This window comes from Lactuca saligna, chromosome 2 (genome assembly GCF_052625555.1).
Source record: "Lactuca saligna cultivar CGN05327 chromosome 2, ASM5262555v1, whole genome shotgun sequence".
Taxonomy (NCBI): Eukaryota; Viridiplantae; Streptophyta; class Magnoliopsida; order Asterales; family Asteraceae; genus Lactuca; species Lactuca saligna.
In genome coordinates, this window is record NC_136418.1 from 46,341,685 (window position 1) to 46,364,173 (window position 22,489).

Genomic DNA, 22,489 nt, shown 5'->3' on the forward strand with positions numbered 1-22,489 from the left:
CTCCTAAAAGTGAGTAACAATTAAGTATAAATAGACATTTAATTATATGATAAAATTATAATTAAATACTTACATATTGTTGTTCCTCCTCAATAGTAAAAAATACACCATTCTTATCAGTACGAGTTTTGCGAAACGTTTCCACTCTCTTTAGGTTTTGTTTAACTTTAAAAATTAAATTATATTTTAAATAAATAATTACATGTATCGTACGTTACCTTCTTATAGGAAGTACTGTTATACGAGCTCGAACCCCCACGATTCACATTTGTTTGCATTTCACGAACTTTTTTGTTCCTTTTCTGAAGCAATTTTGTGTTCATCCGTTTGGAAATACTCAACTGCCTTCGTCCAGTTATCAACTAGCATATAAAATTTTCACAATCATATACCACATTTACTGTAACACCGTTAATTTAAAAAAAAAAATCAATTTTTATAAAAACATAATTCACTTAATATTCATAAAACAACCATGTTTGAAATTTAATCCAAGTAATACAAAAATCCCAAGATCTCAAAATCATAAAATCCCATGCGTGTGTAGTGATCAAGCCGGCGCCTTCCCACGGTCGTCACTAGTACCTGAAACAAATAACACCAAACACTGTAAGCACAAAGCTTAGTGAGTTCCCCCAAAATACCACATATAACACATATTATCCACTCGAGGCTATAACTCTATGGGTCTGTGCACCCAAACTCTGTGAACCCTCAGGTTCTAACTCTGTAAACATGCACAGCATAAATCACAAAGAATAATGCAGCGCAACACATAACACAATATAGCATACAAGCACTGTATCACATAACTCTAGTTACCTACTCAAGGTAAAGTATAGTGAGGAGACTCACCTCGTGTATCTCGATAGCTCGCAAATCCCTGAACCTACTCGTACTCGATCCCCCGAGCTGTAATCCTCCTATAATACAATACATCTTTAACATTTTCACAACTAAGGTTGACTAACCCCACTAAGTCAACACAGGTCAACTCTGGTCAACGGTCAACGATCAACTTTGACCGCACTCGGCGAGTACATAAGAGCGACTCGGCGAGTCTACACGAGTTCGCTAACTCCCTCGGATTCTCTCTTGGCACGTCGAGTACTCCCCTAACTCGACGAGTTCCACTTGGCATGAATCGCGGGGCCACCGCGACTCAACTCGCCGAGTCTCAAAACAACTCGGCGAGTTCCAGTTTAACTCAGTCCACCTGTCAACCTTCTCTGACTCTCCCTGACTCACTGAGTTAGCCCGTTAACTCGGCAAGACTACTCGCTGAGTGGTTATGGACAATCTTCATGCTACTCGCCGAGTCTGTTCTTCGGACTCGGCGAGTCTATGCCATGCATGAACTCAAACTCACTCCTGAGGTCAGATCCGTTCTAATAACTCCTAGATCCAGTCCTTCCAAGCACATTCATCACGTAAAGTCACAATCTTGGTGCTCATGCAAAGATCCAAAGGCTTTATTTGATGATATGATCTCTAGAATGCTATTCTAAGCTTATGGGCTCCATTAACACTCATAAAGCTTGAGGGAAAAGGGTCTCTGGACCTCTTTGGGTCCAGATCTAAAGTACTAACACAAGAAGGAGCCAATTACTCCATGGATCTCTTCCACAAAGAAACCCTAACTCTAAGATTCACAACAAGGACTGATAAAGGAACAAATGGATACATGAAATGAAGTCCGTGAGCTCAGAAATCACTGGATTAGCACCTTCTTTGGTCTCCTCTTGCCTTGATCTTCTTCTATATGCCAAAATACCCACAAATAGTCAAGGATCTTCCTCTTCTCTCTCACAAAGTGCTCACAAGCTCTTTAGGGTTCTCTCTGGGGTTGGTGGCTGCAAACGACGGCCATAAACCCCCTTAAATAGGTCTCATACCCCGGAAATTAGGTTTTCATTAAACATCGTGGACTCACCGAGTCCGGACGCGAACCCGCGTCCAAAATCGCGATCCTACTCGGCAAGTTTGAGCTCCAACTCGTCGAGTCCATTTACGATTCTCCAAAAATACAAATAATAATAAATACCTGGAAATCCGGGCTGCTACAATTCTCCCCCACTAGAACTAGACTTCTCCTTCGAAGTCTCGCTCTCCAAATAACTCCGGATGCTGCTCACGCATCTCACGCTCCGGTTCCCAAGTCATTTCGGACCCCTTCCAATGCTGCCACTGAACCAAAACCAAAGGTACCTCCTTGTTCCTCAGAACTTTGATTTTCCGATCTCTGATTGCCACTGGTCTCTCAGCATAATTCAGGCTCGCATCCACCTGAATATCCTCTAATGGAACCACTGCCGACTCATTGGCTATACACTTCCGCAACTGTGACCCATGGAAAGTGTCGTGAATCTGCCCCAACTCTGCTGGCAAATCCAAACAATAGGCTACCATGCCTACCCTCGCGACCACCCGAAATGGACCAATATATCGGGGCCCCAACTTTCCCCTCTTCCTGAATCGAATCACTCCTTTCCAAGGAGAGACCTTCAGGAGCACAAAGTTGCCGACCTAAAACTCAAGTTCGGACCGGTGTCTGTCCGCATTGTTGGATTAATGTCTAAGTCCATAACTATAATTGATAAGACTTGACCCGACCTAGCATGGTCCATTTGGGTTGCATGGCATCATGCACTTGGATAGACTATAATGAGAGAAATAAGACACTTATGGTTATTAATATATTATAAGTTCTAGTATATTAATAATAAGAATAATAAGATTATTTAATTAGTATTGATCAAGAATTAATCTAGGATTAATTAAGTGATAAAAAGAAGACTAATTAAATATATGGGTTGATTGTGCAAATCATCCATACTTATATAGTGGGCTAATGCTCCATGGATTATCTACTTGGGCCAAAACCCATATGATGCTCCATGGATGCTCCATGGTGTATTTCAACCCATGGATCCAAGGAAATGGAAAGTCATGACAATTAGGGTTTACCCTAATTGTATAACTATATAAACATCTTATTCTTGATCAAAATCGGTTGCTAGAAAGAAAAGAAAGGGCTAGCCGATTTTCTTGAAGTGTAGAATTCTCTCAAGTTATTCCAAGTGTATTTGTTGTTGTGTGAACCATTTGAGGTGTCACACTTGGGGCACTAGGCACTCAAGCTTCATGAAGACATTCTACATCAGAGAGGTATGTATTCTATCTTGTTATATTGATAGTTTTGTATGCTAGATTAGGATAATACCTTGGATGTTCATATTTGCATGTACAATTGAGAAAACATAGATCCAAGGTATTTAGGGTTGCATGTACACTTAGGAGTGTTAGAATGCTCATAACCCAACAGTGGTATCAGAGCCTAGGCTTGTTTTCTTCTTAAACCTGCAATATAAGCTGAAAAAAAGAATTTGTTGTTGTCTGATCATCAGACTCGGCGAGTGCATCAGGAGACTCGGCGAGTCTATGCCTAAAATGTGATCAATTCGATCCAACTCGCCGAGTTGGTTCCTACACTCGACGAGTTGGACCCCCAGACAGCATATTTTCGAGGTTTTTGGCTAGAAATGGACTAGGAACATTACCCTAAGTTGTTTTTGAACTTATAAACTTGTTTTTGATGTGGTAATGTTCATGCTAATCCATTTTCAAAGATAATTGTCAATAGATTCATGTTTTGTATTAGTTTAAGGTTTAGACTAATTACATGAAAAGGTTTGATTTGAATTATCTTGTTCTTATGAGTTGCTTAGATTAATAGAAAAGTTAATTGAAATAGTTGCTTTCAATCCTTTTTAATCTAAGAGTTGAGTATAAAATGTGTTTGTGTAACTTGTCCTCAAGTTACATGAAGAGTCACATTAAAGACTCATAAAACTCATAAAAGTTGGTAATGGTTACAAAATGAAGAGTCTTGTGTCATTGAATATTTGTTTTATGACTCCATAACTTGTCCTCAAGTTATGGAAGTTCAAGAGTCACTTCATTTAGGAGTAAAAGTGTAACCTTAATTAATTACATAAGTTATAAAATAAAGAAAATTTAATTCTTTTATTAGTTTAAAGTCTTCCATAACTTGTCCTCAAGTTATGGAACCTGAAGATTTTTTGGATTAAAACTACTTTAAACACATAAGTTATGGAATTAATTAGTTTTGAATAGTTTCAAAACTTGCCCTCAAGTTTTGGAATTTGTAAAGTTTTCTCTTATGAATACTTTAATTCCAAGTTAGCCCTTAGAATTTTAAAAGTTAAAATTCAACCCTTATACTTTATAATATTATAAGTTAATAATATATACATGTATAAGAGTAAAGTCGGTCTTACCGCTAGTACGCCTCATTCACGAAGTCGGTCTATAAGGTGGGTATAAGGTTGTTGCCTATAAAATGGAAACTTAATGGGTGTCCACTCTCACCCACCGCTTGCTTGACTGGTGGAGGGTCGTTAGCCGAACGGGTTTGACAGGACTATAATTCTCCCTTCATTAAAAGTATTAATGATAAATACTAAGTAACTAAACTCTTAATAAATACCCAATCTTAGTTACTTAGGAAAATGTGAATAAGGTGCTAATCCATGAAATTACACTTTGCACTTTGTTTAAGTCGGTTAGTGGAGCGTGTGTGGTTAACCGGCACACTAACTCGTATTTAACAAGGTAGGCAAAGGGTAACTTAATGTTTATCATAGTATCGATGGAGCGTGTGTGGTTAACCAGCACATCGATTGAGGGGTAAACACTTAAGGGTACCAAGTAATTTGCATGGTTACTTCACACCCTGTTTTGTGATCCTCGGCATCCCAGTCACAAAACCTGAAGGGCACACTCGAGATTGAAACATGCCATTGAACAGTTCAATGAATCTCAAAAATCTAGGAGTTTCAAATCCAATTAAAACCTAATAATACGTTTCGTTTATCTTGGTGGAAATTGGTGAATCATCATTCACCTACCTTCAAATATTTTATAGCTTGGATTACGGCATACCTCTTCTAAGTTATAAAAATAGTTTGTTGGGTCCTAGCCTTAATATTTCATATTGGGTGTCATATTAAGGACTTTAAATCAACTATCTTGAATATCTCCCAAAACATGTCTGGTATAGACATTTATGATCTTCCCAAATCTCTTGAAACAAGCTTTCCTAAATGAAGATGATGTCCCATGGAAATCATACTTCTTTCACCTCCTCAAATTATTCTCGCAACCCACAAGTTCAAAGTCACTCAAACCCTATTGGCAAGGCAAGGTCTAGGTGTGATCACATCTTGGAGATGTAGTCACATATTGACAAGCCGAGAGAGAAGGGTGTCAAAGTCTTGAGAAAGTTGGTGGTTCAACTACTTTCTAAGTCACATAGTGAGTTCTTTTGGAAAACCTATGAAACAGACTATGACAAGACCCTTAACGATCTTATCTATTTGTTAAGATCAACTTCCTCAAAACTTGATGGACATTGACAATAGTGACACAGGAAATCCAGAAAAGCATTCTCTTCCCAATGGAAAGGGATCGGCCATAGTCAACTCGGTTGACCAAATGGTAAAGAGAAACGCTAAGTCTGTGATAGTCTCGTGTACCATTATCAAAGGGTCCATATGTTTATATTGCCAAAGAAAGGGGCATTGGTTGCGAAGCTGCCAAATTTACCTAAGGATGTTAAAGTCCATAAGGTTGACTCTACTTCAGGTAAAGTCCACTAATCTAACTCAGTTAAGTTTCTATTCTGAGATTCCTGATACATGATGTGACTGGGTCACATGGTAATGTTTAAAGAATCAAAGAAAAGTAAAGGAACTTAAAGAAAGAATATGCTGAATCTGATCTTATAGATGGATTTCTATCGCGTAGTTTGAAAATCGGATTCTTGAGCTACTTCTTAGGAGTTATGAGTTCTTGCTTAGGAATAGATAACAACAAGTTTTTCATATGGATTGTAAGGATAAGTTTTTCCGCTAAGTTTTTTAAAATAAAAGGAAAAATGATGATTTTATTTATTTTAAAATATCCTTACAATGGAATTTGAGGAAAAATTGTTGCTTATATGATTCCATTAATAACAAGAGTGGAAATATGAAATTGATTCCTTCATTTGTGGTAATGACTAAATTTACCAAATAAGGAAAGATTCTCATCACCCAAGTCTTAATTGGACCGGAACTTGGGATCATGCAAGTTGTATAGCATGATGAATGAGAACTTTCAAGTATTGGAAAATTAAGACTAATTACTTATTCACATGAATGTGTGAGTCAAGTAATGGACTAAGGGATCGAGTACATAGTCATGTGCACTGATTAAGTCCACCACAAAAGATATAAGGCTATTCGTCATAGTTTACTAAAGCTCAGTAAATATAATTATACTTACAAGCTTAAGTGTAACTCTGAGACATTGGAAAAGGTTCCAATGCATGGCAGAGAGGATAAGAAGAATCAAATTAGGCAGAAGGATAAAAGTTTATCAAATCTGAAAAGATGTGAGAGTACTTTAGTATCAGTTTTATGATCATCTTAATGATTAAGAAACCATATCAAAATTAGTTCTCTAAGGAAGTCTTAGTGCATTCTTATGTCTAAGAAGAAGGGATCTTAAATTGTTGAAATGGTTAAATCAAGAAGATGAGTCATACTTCGTTCCAATACAAGTCTTAGAGTCATACTCCAAGATTGTAATTTGAGTGACATGTCCTTAAGAAGGTTTAAAACACCTGTCAAATGTAAGAGTAAAAGTTTTCTACTCGTGTACATTTGAAATTGGTAAGTTGTGATGTTTTGGATAAAACAAAGACCAACTTAGGCCAATTGTGTGAAGTGTTTGTCTTGGTTAGAATCCACACTATCTCTTGGATGTTTGACAAGGGAGTCTTATAGGTCAAGCGGACAGTGGGAGTCTTAAAGGTCTTGAAAGTCTCAAGAACTAATCAAGAATAGAACCTAGAGTTCTTCTCTAGCACACGACTTAAGGTTTATAACCTATCGTGTTGACATATTCTATGCCCATTCCAGTTAAAGTTGGCTTTGCATATGAGTTCTTAGAGTTCTCAATTGGTTGCACAACAATTTGGAAGCAATGGCAAGGCCTTGAGCTTCCAGGTGGCAAGAAGTTAAGATTGAGTTCAGTCCATATGAGTTTGGATTTGTCATTATCCTTGTCTTGTGACTATGGTTTTGAAAATTCACATGGACAAGAACACATACACCATTAAATCTAAGTGTCATAAGGTTTCTCTCCGATTCATGAAAATGATGGTGGGGAAACACTTTCACTAAGTAGATTTTAGATAGATAGAAATTGTGATATTTGCATTCTCAAAGTCGTTAGTGGAGCGTGTGTGGTTTACCGGCACACTAACCTGGATTTGTGAGAAGTGGCAAAAAGGTCTAACCATTATGATTACGGCATCCCTCTTCATAATTGTTTAGACACACAGGTGTGCTATCTAAGGGAAGGTGTATGATTTTGATAAAGTTTTATCAAAGCAATCTAGTATCAGAAATCTGAACTTTGGTAAGAAAGTCAGCTGATTTCTGAGTACATGTCAAAGCTAGTGGGAACATAAGTGTTATGCTAATAATCATCATGTTAGTGGGAGCATGATAATTATGATAAGTATTGCAAGTTAGCAATGTTAATTATAGAAAATAAAAGGTTTCAATTGGGAAAGAGTTGTTTTGCTATAATTAAGGGAGAGGAAATTATACTTCATCTCAAATCTATAAGCTTAGATCATGAGGTTTTAATCATTTAGTCAAGGAAATATATATGAATTTCATGTTGGAATGGCTCAACATAAGGAAATTCTGTATATGGGTCCATTATTTGCGTTCTTAAATTCGATTATGATTATGGCATCCCTTTTCATAATCTGAATTATGAGAACTTGGCAATAGAAATGGAAATATTATAGCAAAAGACTGGTTTAGTCTTTATGTGAGACATCATGAATCGTGTCCCATATGCTTCAGATATAGGATCGATTACATGTGTATATTCATCCTTTCTAAAATTTTCCAAATGCCTGGGGCATTAAGAAGGGAAAAGGTTTAGAACTGGATATGACTAAAAGGATTAAACAATTGTCGAGGACAATTTAAGGTTTACCAAAGATTGGTTGCTCAAGGACAGTTGGAAGTATAGTGATAATTTTGGAAGGACTATATTGACATAATCTGTAAGGAGGAAACTCTTGTTCAAAAGTGATAGCCAAAATGGAATCTGGAAATGTTTCAAAGTTAGAATTTTCAATCTGTTTAAGATTAGGAAACTTAATGCAAGAAGGATGTTTCTAAGGAGCTGATCTCTTTTGGCATTCTCTATAATGGTTGTTGTCAAGTCTGTCTGACTTTGTGCATAATCATTACGAAAGGATCAATGCATATAAGTTTAGAATCTAACAGATTTCAGTAAATGACATGAATTTGGAATTCTTGTACTTGCAGTAAGGATTTGGGAGTGTGAAAAGAGAATCATTGAAGTTATGTTCAATGGATCTAGTTCACAAAGTAAAGATCATAGACAAACATAGCATGCATACTTGGTGTATGGCATGACTAGTGTTTAGAAAACATAGTGTACATGCTTGGAGCATGGGACAACTATTGTTTTAAATTCAAGAATATAGTTGATAGCTGAAACAGTATACAATGAATAATGTGTAATCATATGGTGATAAATAAAAGGTGTTTTATTTATGTTCATAGCTTTTGATACCATGTTGGATTCAATTATTATTGTGTTTCACTTTGCATGTTTTGACTTCCCGAATAAACTAGGTTATTCTTCCGGAATGACTAAGTTATTTAAACCATCCACAGTCGGTCATATGTTGGAAGTAGATATGAATTAAGACTGTCATGGGTTGGCTTGTAGAGGTCTAAGGTATTGGAAAAAGGGCTACAACACTCATGAGTGCTCATAAGTTCTGAGTATTGGATTCAACCCGTGCTCATTGGAATCACTTCATGGATTTTATCACGAGTGATCATGAGACGATAATACCTTATATTCTTCAAACCTAGAGATATGAGTTGTTACTATAAGTTGGTTGTACATTGATTGCACGAAACAGCATTTGGTAACTCGGTGCTATAAAACGTGCCTTTGTGTATGATTCAACAAGTAGTAGAACAAGCCATATGAGTTGAAGTTTATCCATTCCTTTTACCTTCGGGATAAAAGCGATATCTGTGGGCCCCTCGATGATTTGATGATGACAAATGGAAGTGCTCGGCCGGGCCAGGACTGATTTGATTTGTTCAATTAGTCAGTCGTCATAAATCGGAAATCGGGAAACAACAAATGGACAGAAAGAATGATTATAATCCATGTCTCAGTCCATATGATATCTAGAATGGAGGAATATATGATCCCTTATCTAATGGACAAGTCATTGACAAAGGTCAGAGTTCATCTACAAGGTCAGAGTTCGACGGAAGCTTTTGAGAGCTACGATTGCTAGTCGGTTCTTGAAGTCATATGCAATAATAGTTTTAGACTTATCCAAGTGGGAGACTGTTCTATTCATGTCTAAGTCCATAACTATAATTGATAAGACTTGACCCGACCTAGCATGGTTCATTTGGGTTGCATGGCATCATGCACTTGGATAGACTATAATGAGAGAAATAAGACACTTATGGTTATTAATATATTATAAGTTCTAGTATATTAATAATAAGAATAATAAGATTATTTAATTAGTATTGATCAAGAATTAATCTAGGATTAATTAAGTGATCAAAAGAAGACTAATTAAATATATGGGTTGATTGTGCACATCATCCATACTTATATAGTGGGCTAATGCTCCATGGATTATCTACTTGGGCCAAAACTCATATGATGCTCCATGGATGCTCCATGGTGTATTTGAACCCATGGATCCAAGGAAATGGAAAGTCATGACAATTAGGGTTTACCCTAATTCTTTAACTATATAAACATCTTATTCTTGATCAAAATCGATCGCTAGAAAGAAAAGAAAAGGCTAGCCGATTTTCTTGAAGTGTAGAATTCTCTCAAGTTATTCCAAGTGTATTTGGTGTTGTGTGAACCATTTGAGGTGTCACACTTAGGGCACTAGGCACTCAAGCTTCATGAAGACATTCTACATCAGAGAGGTATGTATTCTATCTTGTTATATTGATAGTTTTGTATGCTAGATTAGGATAATACCTTGGATGTTCATATTTGCATATACAATAGAGAAAACATAAATCCAAGGTATTTAGGGTTGCATGTACACTTAGGAGTGTTAGAATGCTCATAACCCAACACGCATAACTCTTCTATCGACTCTGAGCGGTCAATAACCTCTGTCTGACATGTTGGATCTGCTCTGTCGTCTGAAGTACGATCTCAGTGTTGCCCATAACACACGCTGTCCTACTTCTCCCCAACAAATGGGGGTCTGATACCTCCTCCTATACAACAGCTCAAAGGGTGGCATACCAATGCTCGAATGATGGTTGTTGTTGTAATAAAACTCTGCCAAGGGAAAGTACGTATCCCAACTCCCCCCGAAATCCATCACACATGCCCGGAGCATGTCCTCGAGCGTCTGAATCGTCCGCTCACTTTGTCCGTCTGTCTGGGGGTGATATGCGGTACTAAAATGCAGCCTAGTACCCAGCTCCTTGTGAAACTTCTTCCAGAATATGGAAGTGAAATGTACATCCCGGTTTGAGAGAATCGAGATCGGCACCCCATGCCGAGATACCACTTCCCTCACGTACATCTCTACTAACTTCTTTGCGGAAGAACTCTCGCTGATAGCAAGGAAGTGAGCGCTCTTCGTCAACCTGTCCACAATCACCCAAATTGCGCCTACTCCCCTAGCAGTCCTTGGCAATTTGGTAATGAAATCCATGGTGATCTGTTCCCACTTCCATTCAGGAACCTCCAACGACTGCAATTTAACATGCGGCCTCTAGTGTTCGGCCTTAACCCTACGGGAGGTTAAGCACCTCTCAACAAACCACGCAACATCCCTCTTCATACAGGGCCACCAATACTCCTTCCTCAAATCCAAATACATCTTAGTGGCCCTAGGATGGATCGAGAATTTCGACCGATGAGCCTCTTCCATCAAAATGGTACGCGTTCCTCCCACAAACGGTACCCAAATACGCCCCTGAGAAGTCATAAGCCCCCGACCATCCGTAACGAATTCCGATACCAACCCAACAACTCGCTCTCTCTTCTAGTTCTCCGACCTCACTACCTCGGCCTGTGCTCCCTGAATGGTATCCAACACCGGAGCCATCACGGTCAATCGCAAACATACATCTCGCAACGGGGCGCTCTCCGCCCTGCGACTCAGGGTATCGGCTACCACATTAGCCTTGCCCGGATGGTACAGGATCTCACAATCATAATCCTTAACCATATCCAACCACCTTCTCTGCCGCATATTTAGGTTGGGCTGATCCATCAAGTACTTCAAACTCTTATGGTCCGTGTATATCGTACACCGAACCCCATACAGGTAGTGACGCCAAATCTTGAGAGCGAACACCACTGCCCCCAACTCTAGATCATGGGTGGGATATCGCATCTCATGAGGCTTCAACTGCCTTGATGCATATGCTATCACATGCCCTCTCTGCATCAGCACCGCTCCCAACCCCAAGATCGATGCATCACAGTATACAACAAAGTCCTCCATTCCCTCCGAGAGGGCTAACACCGGGGCCTCGCATAACCTTTGGCGAAGTGTCTCAAAGGAGGTTTGCTTCTCGGGGCCCCATGAAAAAGCAACACCGTTCCGGGTCAGCCTAGTGAGTGGCACTGCGATCTTAGAGAAATCCATGATAAATCTCCGATAATAACCGGCCAACCCTAGAAAACTCCTGATCTCGGAGGGTGACCTCGGCACCTCCCAACTCATCACCGCCTCAACTTTGGTCGGGTCGACCAATATCCCTTCCTGGTTAACAAGATGTCCTAGGAACTGTACCACTCGCAACCAGAAATCACACTTGGAGAATTTGGCATAAAGCCTCTCCGATCTCAGAACTCCGAGGATCTCATTCAAATTCTCCTCATGCTACTCTCTAGATCTCGAATATACCAAAATGTCATCAATGAATACAATCACCGACCGATCCAACATCGGCCTGCACACCCGGTTCATGAGAACCATGAACACTGTCGGGACATTGGTGAGTCCGAAAGGCATCACCACAAACTCATAATGCCCATAACGCATCCTAAATGTTGTCTTCTGGATGTCCTCATCTCGCACCCTCACCTGATGATATCCGTACCTCAAATCGATCTTGGAGAACCAAGATGCTCCCTGCAACTGATCGAACAAAATCTTGATCCTTGGCAACAGGTAACGGTTCTTGACCGTCAGCTTGTTCAACTCCCTGTAATCAATGCACATCCGATGAGAACCATCCTTCTTCTTGACAAACAGAATAGGCGCTCCCCATGGCGAGCTGCTCGGTCGAATAAACCCCTTCCCCAGCAGCTCCTGAAGCTGCGAGGATCACTCTTGCATCTCTGGAGGTGCAAGACGATAAGGCACCTTGGCGATAGGTGCGGCCCCCGGGACCAAATCGAAACCGAACTCCACTTGCCTCACGGGAGGCACACCCGGCAACTCCTCGGGAAAGATATCCGGGAACTCACGCACTATAGGAACCTCCTCCATCGACCTAGACCTCTCGGAATCAACCCGCGTATCCGACACGTACGTCACAAAACCCTTACAGCCCTGCTGTAGACACTGCCTCACCCTAGCGGCCAAACAAAACCCTGATCCAGAACGGGTACCCTCGCCGTACACTGTAACAAATCCCCCATTAGGGTCTCGTATGGTCACTAGCTGTCGCTCGCAGTCGATAACCGCACCGAACCTGCTCAACCAGTCCATGCCCACAATGGCACATACATCCCTCATGGCAATAAGAACCAAATCAATCGGGAACTCAACACCGAAAATCTCGAGTACGCACCCACGGATCACCTCCGTGGCATATATCACCTTCTCGTCAGCTATGGAAACTCTCAGAGGCCGACTCAGCGCCTCACGACTAACACTGATGTGCTGACTAAAATCCAAAGATACAAAAGACCCACTCGCACCCGAGTCAAATAATACCAAGGCAGGTACATAATTCACAAGAAAAGTACCTACGTATAACATAATATAAGCATAATATCTCAACATTAAAATAAATACATGAAAGAATACATACCAGCCACGACATCGGGCGCTGTACGGACCTCCTCCGCGGTCAACTGAAAGGATCTCCATCGTTCCCTCGGTGCCTCGGCCTTTACTGGCCGACTCTCGGTAGCTCTGATGGCAGCAGGGGCAGATCCCTGAGGTGCTCCCTAATCTGATCCCCACAACTGCGGACATTCCGCCTTTCGGTGTCCGGTCTGGTTGCAGTGAAAACATACTACAAACTCCTTGGGGTAGTCCTTGGCTATATGCCCCTTCTTGCCACATTTGTATCAAGATCCAGCACTACATACCCCATCATGACCCTTGCCGCACTTTCCACAAGTTCGGCCCTTCTGGCTCCCTGATTTGGGATCAGCGGGCTTGGCCCGCTTGGCTGCTGGCTGGAATTGTGCAGGTCGTCGATCCCTCCCCTGAGACTCATCCTCCTCTCTAGCTTGAGTCTCCAGCTCGATCTCCCTCTTCCGGGCATTTTCCTGAAGCTCAGCAAATGTCCGGTACGAGGAGTTCGCCACAAACTCCTGAATGTCTCGCCTCAAGATACTCAAATACCGGCTCATACATGCCTCCTCAGTGGACACGTGCTCATGGCAGAACATCGCCCTCTCGTGGAACATCCTGGTAATCACTGTAACAGACTCAATGCCCTTCTTGAGGGTCAGAAACTCCTGGGGCAAACGCTCCCTCTCCACCTGGGGAATGTACTCATCTCGGACCATGGCAGTGAACCTCTCCCAGGTCACCGCCGCAAGCTCAGTAGGCGAAAAGTGCGCTGTCACAAACTTCCACCAGTCCTTCGCTCCCAAGCGAAGTTGGTTCAGCGCGAATCGTACTCTCAAATGCTCAGGAGATAAGCAAGTGAAGAAACACCCCTCTATGTCATAAATCCATCTCATAGCCGCCACCGGGTCCCATTAAACTCTCGTGGTTTCGTGTTGCTGAACTCCCGGAACAGCAACGCATCACCACCCTACGGCCTCGCAGTAGCAACAGCTGCGGTGGCCACCGCAACAGCAGCCTCAGAAAGAGCAGCATAACGCTCGTCGAAAGTATCAATCAGCATGGTCTTAATAGACCCAAACATCTCTGGTATCTCTGCCCTGATGGCCGCAGCCACCTCCTCATGGATGATCTGACGGATGTCCTCATCACTAACCCCAACGCCCTCCGACATATGACGTGTCCTCACCATGATCAACCTCTGAAATACAACATAGGATAAATTAGAATCCATTCGAGCATACTCACACTCGACAACTCATCCCTCCTTGATCCTTGGCATTCCGAAGATTCTTAATCGGACCGTACACCGCCCCGTTTGAATGTCGATAGCCCTCCATTTTCGCACCCACAAGAGGTTTCTTTTCCTTGTAACCACCACATCAGAGAGCACTATTTTTGTATGCTCTGACTCCTTTACAACAGTGGAAACTGTGGCCGGATTTCTCAACATTTGAGAGGGTAATAAAATTAACGTAGGATTTGTAGTTTGATGTATGTATTATGTGGAAGTATTTATAAGGAAATAATCAGGTCAAGAGGTTTGTACAGGATTGTTGAAATTCATGTAATGATGTATGTGCGTCTTACGTGGTAATTGTTTTCATTTTTCATGTTTTTTGAAAGGCAACTTGAATAAAACGTGAACAAACCCCAGCAAGAAACTGGGGCGCTCAAAAACGACAATTACATAGTTTTAAAAGCTAATCTAGGTGATGATATCCACAAACCATACGAGGAAAACAATTATTAGCAGCGACAAAAGTCGCCGGTAAAAGTTCAAAATGTCGCGGGTAATACTAATAGCGGTGACGCGTCATCGGTAATGAGTCGTCACTACTGTTTCGTAGCTATTGATCAATTTGTCGCTGTTAATGAGATATGTCGCCGCTAATGAGACATGTCGCCTCTAATAACTAAGTCGCCGGTAACAGAGTCGTCGGTAACAACAATTTTCATTTTTTTTAATTTTTTTTAATTAACGATTTTGGTTGTCGGTAATAATGTCGTCAGTAATTACATAACAATATTCGATTAAATATAAAAAATAATAGTGTTGACGCTAATTACAAAACAAACATCCGATTACAATTAAATATCAAAAATCATAATATTCGATTAAATATAAAAAGTAATAATATCGCCCGATAATTACAAAAACAATCAAAGTTTTACAATCTACCAAGTAGCAAAGCGTGACTACGTATACATATAAACGCACCCTACATACCATCATCTTCGTTCCCATCGTTTCCTCGATTATTTTGGGATTGAAAAAACGAATAAAGTTCATCGCTATATGCCGGGTCGCTGAGCATTGCACGAAGATTTTCCAACTACATAATTAATAACAAAATATATAAACTTATAAGTTAAATTGTCAAACATAAACAAAAACTATCAAAATACATTGTTATTTTTAAACTAAGACAAAAAAAAAAAAAAAAAAAAAAAAAAAAAAAAAAAAAAGAAAGTAAAAACCTAATTACCAAAGTTTATAGCAAAAAATCACCACAAAATCAAAATTACTGAATCAACTTGCATTTTATGATGCTAAAGTAGATTGCTATTTTAAAACTAAGACAAAAAACCAAAGTACATTGTTATTTTTTGCACTTGGGACAAAAACCTAATTACCGAAGTTTTCAGCAAATAATCACCACAAAATCAAAATTACCAAATCAACACGCGGTTTATGATGCTAAAGTAGATTGCTATTTTTAAACTAAGACAAATAACCAAAGTACGTTGTTATTTTTTGCACTTGGGACAAAAACCTAATTTCCAAAGTTTTTAGAAAATAATCACCACAAAACCAAAATTACCAAATCAACATGCATTTTATGATGCTAAAGTAGATTGCTATTTGTAAACTAAGATAGAAAACCAAAGCATATTGTTATTTCTTGCACTTGGGACAAAAACCCAATTACCAATTGTTTTAGCAAATAATCACCACAAAACTAAAATTACCAAATCAACATGCATTTTATGATGCTAAAGTAGATTGCTATTTTTAAACTAAGAAAAAAAACCAAAGTACATTGTTATTTTTTGCACTTGGGACAAAAACCTAATTACCAAAGCTTTAGCAAATAATCACCACAAAAAACCAAAGTAGATTGTTTTACCTGTGATGGTTGTGGTGATGGTTGCGAAGGTTGTGGAATCGGCGGGAGAATGGAAGGTTTACGGCTAATGCCTCTAATATGGCCATGTCGCTCTCTTAATACTTTCACAAACGCAACTCTTTCTTGAGTGAGTGTTAACTCACTTGCACCTAGAGTTGGTTCTAACAGCTCTTCAACTAAGCGATTCTATAACTCCTAAAAGTGAGTAACAATTAAGTATAAATAGACATTTAATTTTATGATAAAATTATAATTAAATACTTACATATTGTTGTTCCTCCTCAATAGTAAAAAATACACCATTCTTATTAGTACGAGTTTTGCGAAACGTTTCCACTCTCTTTAGGTTTTGTTTAACTGTAAAAATTAGATTATATTTTAAATAAATAATTACATGTATCGTACGTTACCTTCTTATAGGAAGTACTGTTATACGAGCTCGAACCCCCACGATTCACATTTTTTTGCATTTCACGAACTTTTTTGTTCCTTTTCTGAAGCAATTTTGTGTTCATCCATTTGGAAATACTCAACTGCCTTCGTCCAGTTATCAACTAGCATATAAAATTTTCACAATCATATACCACATTTACTGTAACACCGTTAATTTAAAAAAAAATCAATTTTTATAAAAACATAATTCACTTAATATTCATAAAACAACCATGTTTGAAATTTAATCCAAGTAATACAAAAATCCCAAGATCTCAAAATCATAAAATCCCATGCGTGTGTAGTGATCAAGTCGGCGCCTTCCCACGGTCGTCACTAGTACCTGAAACAAATAACACCAAACACTGTAAGCACAAAGCTTAGTGAGTTCCCCCAAAATACCACATATAACACATATTATCCACTCGAGGCTATAATTCTGTGGGTCTGTGCACCCAAACTCTGTGAACCCTCCGGTTCTAACTCTGTAAACATGCACAGCATAAATCACAAAGAATAATGTAGCGCAACACATAACACAATATAGCATACAAGCACTGTATCACATAACTCTAGTAAACTACTTAAGGTAAAGTATGGTGAGGAGACTCACCTCGTGTATCTTGATAGCTCGCAAATCCCTGAACCCACTCGTACTCGATCCCCCGAGCTATAATCCTCCTATAATACAATACGTCTTTAACATCTTCACAACTAAGGTTGACTAACCCCACTAAGTCAACACAGGTCAACACCGGTCAACGGTCAACGGTCAACTTTGACCGCACTTGGCGAGTACATAAGAGCAACTCGGCGAGTCTACACGCGTTCGCTAACTCCCTCGGATTCTCTCTTGGCACGTCGAGTACTCCCCTAACTCGACGAGTTCCACCTGGCTTGAATCGCGGGGCCACCGCGACTCAACTCGCTGAGTCTCAAAACAACTAGGTGAGTTCCAGTTTGACTCAGTCCACCTGTCAACCCTCTCTGACTCTCCCTGACTCACTGAGTTAGCCCGTTAACTCGGCATGTGTGACAACCCGAAATTTCCATTCTATACAAACAGTATCACTTCAATAGAGGTTATAACAGTCATAGTCGATTTTCAGACTTTTCGTATAAGTTGGAGTAATTTAGGGTTTACACTTCAGTAAACAACAGGAGAGTGGTTGCGCTACGGTTTTGTGCAACACTGTTATTCCAACACTCGGATATATTAGAAATCATTTCCGGAATAAAAATATTTTCTGTCAAAATATTTCAGGACTATAAATAGACTTCTGAACTAAATCCATTCATTATTCACATTTTCAACTAGAGAAAAGCCACTTTCTCTCTCACGGATCTTCGGGTTTTCATCCCAAATCGTGAGTCTACTTTCCTAAATGTGTTTTAATGCTTGTTATAAGCTTTATAACATTTTTTATATGATAAACTTGTAAGATCCGGGAGTTTACCGCCCAAGAACGTTCTTGGGGAGTAAACTCCAAAACGAAGCCTAAAGGCTATATAGTCCCATTTCCTTGTTAGGTAACTAGTTAAGGATATTATGTATGATCATTAGAGGCTAGAACACAATCAAGAACACATAGTTTAAGGAGTTCACGGCCCAAGAAAGTCTTAGGCCATAAACTCCAATTTCAAGGGACAAAATGTGCCCTAAACACCCCTAAGGCTTTAAGACAATTACCCTCTAATACTTGAAGCTACTTTGGACACCAAAACACATCAAAATCAACCATAAAAGGGAGTTTATGGCCACGAAATACTCTTGGGCCATAAACTCCAAGTAAAGGCACAAAAGTGTGCCTAAAGTCCCCTTTAGTCTTAAACAAAAACCTAGAAGATATCCTTTGTGTGCAAGAGGCTTAAAAGAATTAAAACAAACACCCCATAGGAGTTTATGGCCGTAAACTCGAGGGGATATGGTCTTTAGGCCGTAAACTCCTCAAAGAAGCATTCTAGGGCATTAAACTACTTCAAGGATTAATCTACCAATGCTAGGCTTATTCTAGAATTCATTTAGCACACTTAAACACCCAAAGCCACCAAGACAAGAGTTCACGGCCGTAAACTCAAGGGTTTACGACCGTAAGCTCCTTGTGTGGAGTTTAATAAGTAGTAAACACTTATACAAGGTCCTTGGAAGCTTTACACCCATTTAGCCTTGTCCCATAGCAACATAGAAGCAACCCTTAGGACCTATAACACTTATACAAAGTGTTTTCATGTTCCTAAGTGTCCCAACTTATTTCATTAAGTTATTAATTGGCTAATTAGTTATATATATGCTCATTATACGATAACTAGGCTCATGTGTGTGAACAAGTCTCCGTTTGCCACGTAGCACGGTATCCGATACTTCAATCCAATCCACTCACCACAAGTGAGTTCATACCCCTTAAATTAACCTTTGAAATGCTTTTAAATGTTTTAAATACTTTATGAGGGGGGGATACGAGTTAAACACTTACAGTTATTACATCAATCACATGTGATTACATTAATCACATGTGATTAATAACTAGAAAACCTATGATTTTATCACTGTTCAAACTGTTATCAAACTGTTTTAGTTCAAAATGTTTTACAAACTCTTTTACTTATCAAATGCTTTTATTAAACTTTGTTTTAATTCTTATAAATTGCATGCCCATATATGTATAGATATATAAGAAATGTTTAAAGGGCTTAGGAAGGCCATCCGCCCTATTTCCTTTTTCTCGATTTGGATGTGGTCTGGTGGGATTTCGGGTAACCGTCCGAAGGTCGTTTCAATATTAATTATATATCAAATATACATGTATAGACATAAAAGTACTTCCATATTCATACTTATCAGTACATCATCAGTAAGTTACCATCGGGGTAACATAGGATCATACTACTATAATTTCTAGATAAATGAGTCAGTTCATTCATGAGTTAATACTTATTACTACGAGTACTTATACAACTATAATAGAAAGAGAACATATACAACTATACTAGAAAGAGAACATATACAACTATACTAGACAAAGAACATATACAACTATACTAGAGGAAGAACATATACAACTATACTAGAACAGTTCATTTCATTACATATACAAGAATACGTTAACAATTGTGATCCACTGTATCGGAGCATGCCTTAATTGTCATGGCCCGAGTTGTAGCCAGAATTCTCTTGGAGGGAGAGCGTGAGTTTGCGTATAGATCTATACTGGATTGACTATCCAACACCTTGCTGCTAGCTACAGCCGGACTTGCAGGTCTGCGGGTGCCAAACGTCATTCCGTCATTACAACCATTCGTATGTCGTTGTTACCAGTCGATAGTATGGTGCAATTTATCACAAGATACCTTAATATAAATCCAGTTTAAGGTAGTTAGTACAGCAGTAGTTCCTATAATACAACACTACAGTACTACATTAATTTACACTTTACATCATTAGTGATCTTTTCACTTAAACAATTATATACCAACTATGTTTTGAAAATGATAGTTACACTTAAGTAAATTACACACTTTTACAACAAACGAGCATACAAAATAGTTAAGCCTTGGAAGAAGGCTACTTTAATAGAAAATAGAGGTTTTTATGAGAGATTCAAACTTTTACAAACACTTACAAACATTTACATACATTTTACAAACTTACACTTGATACATGTTCAAACGTTTTTGGATGAAAAATACCGACACTAAAATACTTATGAACTCACCAGCTTAATGCTGATAAACTCTTTCAAAATAACTTGTATTCTCAGGTCTTCATTAGACAGGTACCGAGGCCAACTTTTGAGAAGATGGAGCGCATTCAAGACTCATCTTATTATTTTGATTTACATTATTTTTGGTGTCTATACTGTACAGAACACGTTTGTATTAAAATTATATATTTAATGCAATGGATGATGTTGTTTGCTTATTTACATTTACTGTGTTGTGATACTTTACATGACATCCTCCGCCCCAGAACATTTCCGCCGTTCTTGGTTTTGGGGTGTGAGAGATTGGTATCAGAGCATTGTTTATAGTGAATCAAGTATATAACCCCATGAAAGATATACTAAACTATAAACCCATTTGGGATTAAAACACTCTGACCAAGAGTCTATACTTTAAATATTAAGATATTTAATAAAGTATACTAGTCTGCATTCATACTGAAATCAGTGTCACAATGACAAGAACAAAAGTATTACGATTGTTAAATATCACAGGTAAGCTCGGGGATATATGGCCGGTCCTGGGAATGGCATAGCCTGATCAACTATGCTGGTCTGAGGAGTGATTAGCATATGCCCTAGAATGGTTGTGATGTGTTAACAAGTCTAAAAACTTACCAACAATACCACAAGAAGATCAGTAGAACCTAAAATTAAAATACTATAGGTGTATTTTGTACTACTACCTACATATATACTATATCCTTATACCTCTCTTCTCGCGTAGACTTAAATGGTTGGATTCCATCACGGCGACCCGTACTTTCCAAATTAAGGCAACGCAGGATGGCTCGAAGCAGAGTCTGATGATGAGCACCAAATTCCGTTGGACGATCATCAAGCTGAAGGCTTCTCGGATGGATCAGACTCTGAGCCCGAAGTCAACAACCTACCTCCACTAGGTCAAGCCCCGAACAACAACCCTCGACCAGCTTTTCCAGGTCCCACTCCCTTGTGGGTAGATAACTTGAATCGCTGGAGTGACGAACAGGGTCAACCCTTACCCTACATTGGGGACCGATGTTTTTACAACGTTAGCGATGGTGGCTCTGCGGACTGAGCTCTGCCCGTAATTATCCGCAGAATAGCTCGTAACGTTGAGCAAGGTCGAGCAGCCATCGACCGGGTCGTGGAGATTGATGCCAACTCTGGTGTCAACACAGTCCGCATTCGTCGTCTCGAAGAAGACATGGAACGGACCTGGAGAACCAATGAAACCATACAGCAAGATCTGGTTGCCTCTCAAGCAGAAGTCATGGAACTCCGAGCTCGCCAAAGGGTTCATGAACGACACCTTCAAGAGTTGGTCCGTCAAATGAGAGACCTCAGGGTTCTCCCGAGGAATACTCATCGCCGTTAGATGATGTCTAGTACATCATTATCTTTTGGGTTAAGGATTAGCCTTTAACATCTGTGCTCTAAGTAGCATTTATCTGTAAAATATTGCTAACTTTCAGTACTCTAATTAGGAATCTAAGAACTGTCAAACTTTCCGTATGGTATGATGTAAGACCTACTGTTAGGTCAATTTTCATTGAACTCGTTACATCAGTAATACCAGTATTATTGACAACTACCTACTCTATGGGAAAAATCTTTACACTTGTGTTTTCCTACAAATCTTCCTTGTTATGATCTCAAACACTCATTCAATTGTTGGGCTATGGTTAGTTAGTCCATGTGTCACTCTTACCTTACTTACAAATTGATTCTTACCACTTTTCTCATCTTTATAAACTTATAGCTGAAAGATGCCTCCTCGCAAATCTCCCCGGAATAACCCTACACCTACACCGCCTCCTCCACCTACGGTCATCGATACAGCAGCCCTAAATGTTGTCGTAGCTGTAGCAGTGGCAACTGCCATGGCACAGTATCACTCTACTGATGCCAGTAGAGGTGGAACCCCTGTAGACTCTATTCCGATTGAAACTCCTGTGCGCTCGAAAGAGTGCTCTTACAAGGATTTCACCAACTGCAACCGAAGTCCTTTCATGGAACCGGAGGAGTCATTGCCCTCTCGCAATGGT